Raw genomic sequence first — 10838 nt, 5'->3', positions numbered from 1 at the left:
ATCTTTCTTTTTTGTCTAAAGGCTTGGCTATACTTGAGAGTTACAGTGCTGGTGGTGGCTTTACAGCTCTGTAACTTATTCCCCGTCCACACTGGCAAGGCACATACAGCCCTATATCTCCCTGGCTACAGCGCTGCATGTACTCCACCTCGACGAGAGGAATAAAGAGAACAGTGCTGCTGTTGCAGCACTGGGGTGCCCGTGTAAATAGTGATTAATCTTACTACGCTGTAACTGACCTCCGGAACCTTCCCATAATGCTTTTAAGTGAAGATAACACTCTTTGTTTTGTTGTGATGCCTCTCTTTGTTTTGTTGCGAACTCGCTGCTTATCTACAAAACAAACACAGCTACTGTTTGCAGTGAATGAGCAGAGGCAGGGGGATCCCTTTGGAATGTCCACAGCTAGTGTTTGCTTGAGGAGAGAAGCAGCACTGTGGGCGGGGGGGGAGTCTATTTTGGAGCAGTTGCTTATCTGGTCTGTGAGGAAAAAAACAAAGAAGGCTATTTGCATTTAGTGAATGAGAGACGGGTGGGGGAAAGGTCGGAACTTGCAAGCCAGGGAGCTGACAGAGTGTCAGCTCCAAAAAATCCACTCCCTCTGTCTCACCCACGCTCCCTGTCACACTCCACCCCCCCCATTTTGAAAAGCACGTTGCAGCCACTTGAAAGCTGGGATAGCTGTCCATAATGCACCACTCCCTACACCGCTGCAAATGTGGCCACACTGCAGCACTGGTTGCTGTCAGTGTGGCCACACTGCAGTGCTTTCCCTACACAGCTGTACAAAGACAGCTTTAACTCCCAGCACTGTACAGCTGCAAGTGTAGTCAAACCCTGACATATTTTTAGAACCTCTTTTTGTTTCTAACATTTCTTGTCAACTGTAACTTAAGAATTGTAATCCCTGAACTGCTGTTGGGGAAATCTGGAGAATACCACAAGGAGCTGCCTACGAAAAGAGGTGCAAAAGGTACATAGGAAAATGCTGAAATAAATGAGCACAGGAAAAATGCTCCTCTGAAAAAGGTGTGTCACTCCTATGACACAGCCACAGGAAAATTCCTCAAAGTCTGTCCTACTGCAATGCTCATGTACTACCTTCCATGTGACCCTTGCTGAGCGAAGTACCTCCAGGCTAGCTTTGCATTTCAGAATGGAGCAAGCCATTTTCACCAACTTTACACAGGTATCTTGATGGTAACCCAGGCCTTGGCTACACTTGGAGGTCTGCAGCGCTGGGAGTTACAGCTGTCTTCGTACAGCTGTGCAGGGCAAGTGCTAGAGTGTGGCCACACTGACAGCTACCAGTGCTACAGTGTGGCCACATCTGCAGCATTTGCAGCGCTGTTGGGAGTGGTGCATTATGGGCAGCTATCTCACAGAGCACCTCGTCCCATTTTGGCGTCGTGGGTTGTCGGAAGGGGACGGAAGGGTGCGGGTCATTCTGCTTCCTGTCCCAATGCCCCGTGATGCATCGCTTTGCATCCCAGCAGTCTCTGTTTTTCCATCCACATTTGGCGCCATTGTGATGCTCTCAACGGTTTCTGTGCAGCACGATTTCTGTGGGAAATGGAGCCCAAACTGCTGAGGACTTTGCTGACGAGTGTTGCCAGCACATCACGTTTGGCAGTTATGCTATTCCTTAAGCTCCAAAGCGATGAGGAGTCCGACGATGATAGCGAGTCACCTGACACGTACAACATGACATTGCTTGTGGCTTTGACAGAAATGCTCAGCACCGCAGAACACTGCTTTTGGGCTTGGGAAACAAGCACTGAGTGGTGGGATCACATCGTCATGGAAGTCTGGGGTGATGAAAAGTGGCTGCAGAACTTTCGGATGAGAAAAGCCACTTTCATGGGACTGTGTGCTGAGCTCGCCCCCACTCTGCAGCGCAAGGACACGCGATTGAGAGCTGCCCTGACAGTGGAGAAGCGGGTGGCTATTGCAATCTGGAAAGTGGCAACTCCAGATAGCTACTGATTGGTCGGGAACCAGTTTGGAGTGGGTAAGTCAACCGTTGGAGTTGTTTTGATGCAAGTTTGCAGGGCCATTAATTGCATCCTGCTAAGAAAAACGGTGACTCTGGGGAATGTGCAGGACATTGTGGATGGCTTTGCACAAATGGGTTTCCCTAACTGTGGAGGGGCGATAGATGGGACGCATATTCCTATTCTAGCACCACCCCACCTAGCATCCGAGTACGTTAATCGGAAGGAGTATTTCTCTATGGTTCTCCAGGCGCTTGTGGATCACCGTGGGTACTTCATTGACATTAACACAGGCTGGCCTGGAAAGGTGCATGATGCACGCATCTTTCGGAACACTGGCCTGTTCCGGAAGCTGCAGGCAGGGACCTTTTTCCCAGACCGGAAGATCACAGTAGGGGATGTTGAAATGCCCATTGTGATCCTTGGAGACCCCGCTTACCCGTTAATGCCTTGGCTCATGAAACTGTATACAGGGAAGCTTGACAGGGGCAAGGACCAGTTCAAATACAGGCTGAGCCAGTGCCGAATGACTGTGGAGTGTGCTTTTGGCCACTTAAAAGGACGCTGGTGATCTCTGTATGGGAAGCTAGACTTGGGGGAAAGCAGCATCCCTGCGGTTATATCCGCATGCTGTACCCTCCATAATATTTGTGAAGGGAAGGGTGAAACACTCAGTCAGGCATGGACCTCTGAGGTTCAATGCCTGGAGGCTGAATTTGCACAGCCAGAGAGCAGGGCTACTAGAACAGCCCAGCACAGGGCTTCAAAGATCAGGGATACCTTGAGGGAGGAATTTGAGGCTGAAAACCAACAGTAATGTTTGGTGCCTTGCACAGGAGTGAAGTGCAGTGGTTACAATGTTAGTAGGAATCCGTTTTTCCTAAGCTGATTTGCAGTGCCTGTTTCTTTCCTGGGCTAAGTTATCTTTGACTTTCTGCAATAATAAAGACTGTTTTCAAAGCCAAGAATTCATTTATTGAAGAGAAAATAACTTTGACAGACACACAACATTTCGGGAACCTAAAAGGGCAGGGGGGTGGGGTGGGGAACTGTACAGTCACAGGTTTGACTATGTCCTGTCTGGAGTGCTGTGCAATGACTGCTGCACTTCAGGATGCCTATACTGCATAGTGATGGGGGTTGAGTGCAGAGGGTAAGGGTCGTAGTTCTCAGGGCTGGTTGGTGAATGTACAGGGGTTGGAGCCAGCTGGTGGAGGTAAGAACCTGGATGCTGGAGAAAGGGGTTTGGAGCTGACACTGGGGCACAAGGGAAAGAGCTTTGGGACGGGGGGGGAGGGGGCGATGCAGTAGTGCTCTGCCTGCATGGCTACGAGCACCTGGATAGAGTCCACTTTGCACGCCAGGCTGCTTATCAGCTGCTTTGTGCTTTTCTTCCTGGCTGCTGCGTTTCTCTGGCGGATCCTGCTTTCCCTTTCCCTCCAGTTTTTTATTCTCTCTGGCAGAGTGATCCATAACTGTTTGCAGCAGGTCGTCTTTGCTTTTTCGTGGCTTCTTCCGCAGGTTTTGGAGTCTCTGAGCTGCTGTTAACATGGGCAGCTGAGAACTCAAGATCGCTTGTGGAAAGGAAAAAAAGGCTACAGTTAACAGAGGCAGAATTGTTTATATCTCAGACAGTTATTCCCAGACAGAGAAGGAGTTTACAGTCTTCAGTTTAGCATAATTTTCCCATACCACAGAGAGTGCACATAACCCACAGGAGCCCCGAAATGGTGAATAAGGGGCACTGATTGCTTCAGGGCTGTGCAGGGGTTTCTGTGCATTGGGGAAAGCAAACTGCTGCAGGGGGCACCTACAGTGAACACTCTCCCAACATTTTCCACAGGAGTTAATCCTGGAAGCTATCTCGCTGCTGCGGGTCACCTGGGAAGAGCGGGAGGGTCTTCTACAGCAATGCGAATTCCGCCCTGGCCCCTATGCAGCTTGCCTGTGTGCAGCAATGGTCCCCCCACCACTCACGGCACAGTGGCGTGGACGCGTTAGCCTGACTGGGACAAGGACCACAGTGGCTCTCCCTATAAACTTGCGGAAGCGCATTGCCCATGCTCTGGCTGAAACTTTTGAAGAGATTACTGAGGCCGATTACCGCGACATGACAGACCACATCAATGGGCTATTCCACATCTAGGCATGCATGCATGCAGCCCTAACCCTTCCTCCTCTCCCGAAACATTTCCATCCAGAAAATAAAAACCGCTTACCGGGAACCCGCTCCTCTGCTTGTCCTTCACCAAGTACCGGCTGCTGCGACTGGCTGCCTTCCTCCTGGCTTGAGAAGAGCTCCTGGCTGCATGCCTTCTGGGACTCTGGGGTATCTCCCCCAACCCCAGTACCCTCACTCTTGGTTTCCTCCTCCCCCCTCCTCCGCCTCCGCCTGCCCCTCCCCGCTCTGAAGTGTCCATCGTGGTCCTCGGATTGGCGGTGGGGTCACCCCCAAGTATCGCATCCAGCTCTTTGTAAAAACGGCAGGTCGTGGGGGCAGCACCAGAGCGGCAGTTTCCCTCATGGGCTTTGTAATAGGCACTCCGCAGCTCCTTCATTTTAATCCTGCACTGCACCGCGTCCCGGTCATGGCCCCCTTCCAGCATGGCCCTTGATATCTGCCCATAGGTATCGTAATTCCTACGGCTGGAGCACAGCTGTGACTGCACAGCTTCCTCCCAGCAAACACTGATGAGGTCCAGCAACTCGCAATTGCTCCATGCTGGAGCTCGTTTGGCACGTGGAGGCATGGTCACCTGGAAAGATTCACTGATTGCACTCCACACCTGGCTGTGCAAACAGGAAGGGGATTTTAAAAATTCCCGGGGCATTTGAAAGGCAGGTCACCTGAGGCCAGGTCAGTAGAGTTTGAACTGATGAGCAGAGTGGCTGAACAGGCATTCTGCGATACCTCCGAATACCTCTGGAGGCCAATAACAGCGCTTTTGGTGGCCACACTGGCCGAGCAGCGCTGCATCACCAGTGCTGCAGTCGTTATTCCCCAGGCAGAGGAGGAGTATAGCCAGCGCTGTATCCAGGGAGATACAGCACTGTATGTGCCTTGCAAGTGTGGACGGTGAGTAAGTTGCAGCGCTGTAAAGCCACCATTAGCACTGCAACTCTCCAGTGTAGCCAAGGCCTCAGCCTCTTTTGCTAACCCAGCCTCTTTTGGCTCAGTCACGCCCCTTTCCTTTCAGTTTACAGAGCAGGCAAACATAACTGCAACTGCCTTGCATGCTCTCACATCTGGGAATAAACTTCCTGAAGTCCTGAGATAAAGAACAAGGAAAGGTAGAGCTCTTCAAGCTGGGTTTTCTTTCCTCCTCTCAGAAATCTGATGACTGGGACACAAACTCATCTTGGTTCTTAAACTGACTAGATACTGGTCTTTGGAAAAGCAAGCAGATCTAACAAAAATCTTGTCATAGCAGGGAGACGGGAGGTGGTCTTTTTCTCACCACTGCTATTTCAAGTGATGATAGAATTTGGCTGATATCACTTCAAACAGGAGCAGAGCCTGGATCTGGACATCAGAAGGGTTAGCGGCAGTGTGAATAGCAGGTGGAGAGGATGAAAAGGAGGAAATTGAAGAAAGTGTGAGCAGGGTTATTCAGGGCTAAAAGTTAATAGAAAGTGGAGTAAGCTAAGAATGGCGAGGGGACAAGAGAGACCAGGATCACACAAGACTCAGAAACATGACTACAACAAACAGTTATTTAATCAGGACAATGGAACATTCAATTATCTGGTTCATTCAGTAACCACATGTATTTAACTGACAGAAGGACACAGTTTCATGGAATGCATTGAACATTGGTCTGTGATGCAGAAACAATCTACTTTGATGGAGCCCCAATTTTAGAGGATGAATGGGCAAAGGAAACAACCACTCTGGCCAGAGAAAAACAAAATGGGTTTCAGATTGGACAATAACATTGTTTCTCTCTTGCTAGAAGACTTGGTGAGTTGCTGCCAAGGCTCAGGAGGCTGTAGCCTCTACTTCATCTCACTTCTAATAAAAGGTCATCCACAATATTGTCTTGGAATTTTTGGTTTACAGTGAATTTCCTAGAGATCTTTTGCTCCTCCCCTTAATTTAGCTAATTCTTATCTGCAAATCCTATTTTTAATTAATTCTTGCATTATTTCTCTCTCAATATGTTCCTTTTGATCCTCTCTGTCTTCGTCTAGTATCAGCTACCAATAAAGCTGTCAATGCAAACTTTCACCAAGGCAGCTGGATTTCCTTATAACCACCCTTGCTGTGTGTCAGATATAGGTAACTCTTTAAATCAAAGCATGGGGACTTGATAAAGCTGACAGTTATGCATTAAGAGCATTCCCCCCCCGAGTATTGACTACAATCCCCAAAATGTTGTTCCAGCATGAACCAGATACGGTATAAAACCTGGGATAAACTCTCTTCTTTGGTTATTACAGTAATCAGGATTTTACTCTGAATGTGGTTGTTGGATTTCCCCTTGTGTGGCTTTTTAAAGTTGACATTACTACATTTTTATTTCCCTATGTGCCTGAAAGACAAGTTACCAGCAATTAGGTGGCTACTGGCCCAGTTGTGCATTACCTATGTAATATATATCATCATGAAAAATCATTTGTGTGTAACGGGTGTCTGCAAAATGTAAGGGGATGCTTTGTGAGCGTTCTTGGATGTGCCAGGGACTAAGTCTACCCTGTTACAGACACACAGTATATTACATCAGGATACCATCTTCATGGCTGGCTTCTTCATGTGTAAGGAGAAACAGGAACATGTGGGGCACATGCTCTGAATTTGCAAGAAAAGTTGGGAACAAAGAAAGTAGGATGTTGCAAGCTTAGGAGATCCAGATAAAATGGTGAGTAATTCATTACTAGTCTAAGGGAACATGTCTTTCAGACATGGTAAAAATATGAAAATATTCTTGTTGGTGTAATGGCTGCTGGTTGTTGGTTTTTAAGATGAGAATAAAGGCAGCTAGGCCCTTTGAGAAGCTTCAGACAGGAAATGAGGCACTAATCTCAAGAGAATGGTTTTGTCTGAGGATGGTAACAACAAAAGACTGCGTACGCTCTTGGTAAATGATGCATTGATTTCAGAGCTGAAAGAGAGACTTTATGTGAAAGAAATCAACGAAATGAGATCTCACCTTGTTTCATTTGCAACAGACACACAATCACAGTGATAAAGAAAGGGAGAATGTAACATGTGACACACGCGGCAGCAATCTTTTCCCATACTGCTTTTCACCCACTGAGCAGAACCATTTGGGTGGTGTCCTTTACACAGGAGAAGGGTTGGAATGTTTGAACTGGAGGTTCAGGGGCAGTTGGGGAATGACAGTTGGAGAGGATAGGGCCAGAGGAAAGACCAGCATACCCCTAAGAAGACAGAGAAAACAGGCAGGCAGGGGACGTAACAGGAAGTTGTAACTTATGAGAGACGAAGCGTGGCAGGGGCAGGAAAGCAAATTAGAAATAAAAAAGGGTTTAGGCAAAAGAAGAAACCAACCAAACCAGAGGGAAAGTGAGAGCAGAGAAAGTGTTAGTGAAAGACAGACATCCACCCAAAAAAGTGAGCTAGTGTCTGCCTATTGCATTGCATTGACTGTAGGAATAGACTTCTAAGGACCCATAGACAGAGAAATTAGGGATTGGGTCCCATGCTGTTAGCCATGGCTCTGACTTTCAAATTCCCATACCATCTTCAGAGCTGGGATCACATTTTTTGAGAGCATTGCTGAAGTTACCACCTGGTTCTCCATTCTCCCACTGTTGGCTCAGGAACAGGAGCTCCATACAGAACCCAAACAAGTATAAGACTCATTTTTAAAGTGTGGCAATATGCAAACTATAAATTATAAATATTAAAGCAAAAGTTGGATATGCCATTCGCCAAAACAAATCTAACAATGAAGTTAGAAGCAAAAGTCATCCTGATTGTAAGCAGATTAAATACAACGGTCTTGCGCCAGGACTGAATTTGGTTCAAGAGGACTTATGCTAAAATAACACTCCTCGACTCTGGTGCACTTAATTTATTTTAGAGTTGTTTAGTTATTCTGAAGCACAATTTCACTGCTTGTTCACTTTTGACAATTTCTGTGGCCTGATTCCTCTGTTCAGATGGCATGACTTGTTCCTGCAAAACATTTTCTGGTCTTTTTCCTGTTGGGAGGAATAATTAGTTGTCTGGGGACATAAGGTCTTTCTAATTCCAATATTAGTAAGCAGGAAAATGTCTGAACAATTCCCATGGCACTAATGAGAATCTTCCCCTCAATGTATAGATGCTTTATAGCAGTTGTTCTCAACCTTTCCAGATTATTGTATCCCATTAAGGCATTGCATTTATGTTGTGCACCCCAAGTTTAATCTGACATAAAATTTACTTGCTTACAAAATCAGACAAAAATACAAAAGTGTCACAGCCTAAGTTCCCTCTAAGCTGTGTGGCCGTGCAACTGCCTATTAAGCTCCAGCGCTGACCTGCTACGGCGCCAGCCTGCCCCAAACTTGCTGCAGCCAGCTGGGGAGAGGATCCCCTACCTCAGCCTGGCCCAGGCCCACTGGAGCTGCTGAGGCCAGCCAGGGAGAGGCGCCTCTCCCCTGACCCCAAACTGCTGTGGTGAGAGAGGGCTGGGGTGAGTCCTCTCTCCCTAGGGCAGCCTACACCCCAAACCCCTCACCCCCAGCCCACAGTCCACCACTCCGCATCCCAACCCTCTGCCCCAGCCCTGTACCCCCTCCTGCATTCCAAACCCCTCATCCCCAGCCCCACCCCAGAGCCCACACCCCAACACTGAGCCACCTCCCACATCCTGAACCTCTCCTCCCAAGCCTCACCCCAGAGCCTGCCTCTCCCAGACAGAGCCCTCATCCCCCCACACCCCAACCCTCTGCCCCTTCCCACACTCCAAACCCCTCAGCCCCACCCCCACCCCATGCATTTTGTTATGTACACCACCTCCATATTGGTGCACATAACAAAATTCATTCCGCACATGCATGTAAAAAATTAGAGGGAACATTGGTCACAGCACACTATTACTGAAAAATTGCTCACTCTCTCATTTTGTCTGTATGAAATTTTAGTTTGTACAGACTTAGCTTGTGCTTTTTACGTAGCCTGTTGTAAAACCAGGCAAATATCTAGATGAGTTAATGTACTGCATTGAATACCTCTGTGTATCCCCAAGGGTAACGTACCCCTGGTTGAGAACCACTACTTTATAGAGCATTATATAACTCTCAGCATGGACACACAGACCGGATGAAGTAGCTAAATAAAACTGTTGACTATCAAACAGAGCAAGACTTCCACAATGTTATCCATTCAGTGACCTTGTCTTTGGTAAAAGTTTTTAGATAAAGCTTACAGAGGGTTCTTCCCTTGTGCCAATCCGGGAAGGCAGTACTGGGCAGCGTGGCTTCCCTTTTCACATATTTAATTCATATTCTGTACCACAGACAGGTCCATGAACCCTAGATAGTGGATATTTAGTCATGCTTTGGAACTTCTAGGCAGACCAAATCTGGGAGTAATTGTTGCAGAGTAGGCTTTGCCCACCAGTATTGTTTTAGCACTATAGATGTTGAGCTGGGCAGACCATTCTCCACAGAGCATTAGTGCCTATTAAAAACAAAACAAATGACCTTCGAAAATTTCTTTTAAAATCTGTTTTAAAGGCTTATAGTTGAACTTTCCTGAAAAAAAAAATTAATTGGGCTCACATTGTGCAGCATGAATTGAGCAGTGCAGTTGTAGAGAACACTTCTCTCTATCAATGACAACCTGGGATGTTTGAGATGACAGTCCTTCACCTTGTTCACTTAAGATAGGGATATATCAGTGGAGGAGTGCTACAGTCCAATAGAGTGCTTTTTCTGCCCCTAAACCTTTAGGGCACATTGAAAGGTTTATATATGAATACAGGCTTTTCCTTGAAGATGTTGGGGGTTCTGAGCTTTACTTGACGCTGCTTGTTTGGTAGCTTTTATTCTTGCTAACTATACATTTGTGAATTTTTAGGATTTTCTATATTGCTGTGTAGACACCAGAATATGTAATTTCTTGGAAATACAGATTTCACAAAATGTAAATCAAGCATTAAATGAAAAAAAGTTGCTGTGTCCCTTTAACATGACAACAGCTGTTCATGAGAGTGCAGACAAATCTCCCTGCACATTTGAGGACAAGATTCGTATTTCTCTTAAAGGAATACAAGAACTCATAGGACATGACCAGGAAAGAAAAGAAAAAATCTGTAAGAAAAAGGAAAGTTGTGGAAAATTTGCTGGCCAGAAGATAAAGAAAAAGTAAGTCTCATTTATACATTGTTAGGTCTCCTGATTTTGAGATGCTCACCACCACATCAGACTGATAAATATTACAAAAAACAGTATAAACATGCTGGTAGCAGTCAAAATGGAAATAGCGAGTCCTTGTACAGCAATTTTTTAGTTATATGGAATACATAATTTAAATGTGATTTATTCATTTTCTAATATAAATATTATTAGATTACATAAACTTAACTTCTATAAAATAGTCTCATGACCTTCCTCTCTTGCTATCTGCAGAGATGTGGATTGCAGTAGCCCTTCTATCACTAGGAACTTCGTTTAAGAATAATAACCTCTTATATACTGCCTTTCATCTGTAGATATCAAAGTACTTTACACAAAGGAGGTAAATATTATCCCCATTTAACAGATGAGAAAATTAAAGCATAGACAGGTTTAGTAACTTGCCTGTGGTCCCCAGCAGGCTAGTGGTCAATGTCTCCTGAGCCTCACTCCAGTGCTCTATACATGATCCAAATAGCATGGAGGACACTGAAT

This window comes from Gopherus evgoodei, chromosome 4 (genome assembly GCF_007399415.2).
Source record: "Gopherus evgoodei ecotype Sinaloan lineage chromosome 4, rGopEvg1_v1.p, whole genome shotgun sequence".
Classification (NCBI taxonomy): domain Eukaryota; kingdom Metazoa; phylum Chordata; order Testudines; family Testudinidae; genus Gopherus; species Gopherus evgoodei.
This window is presented reverse-complemented; position numbering follows the sequence as displayed.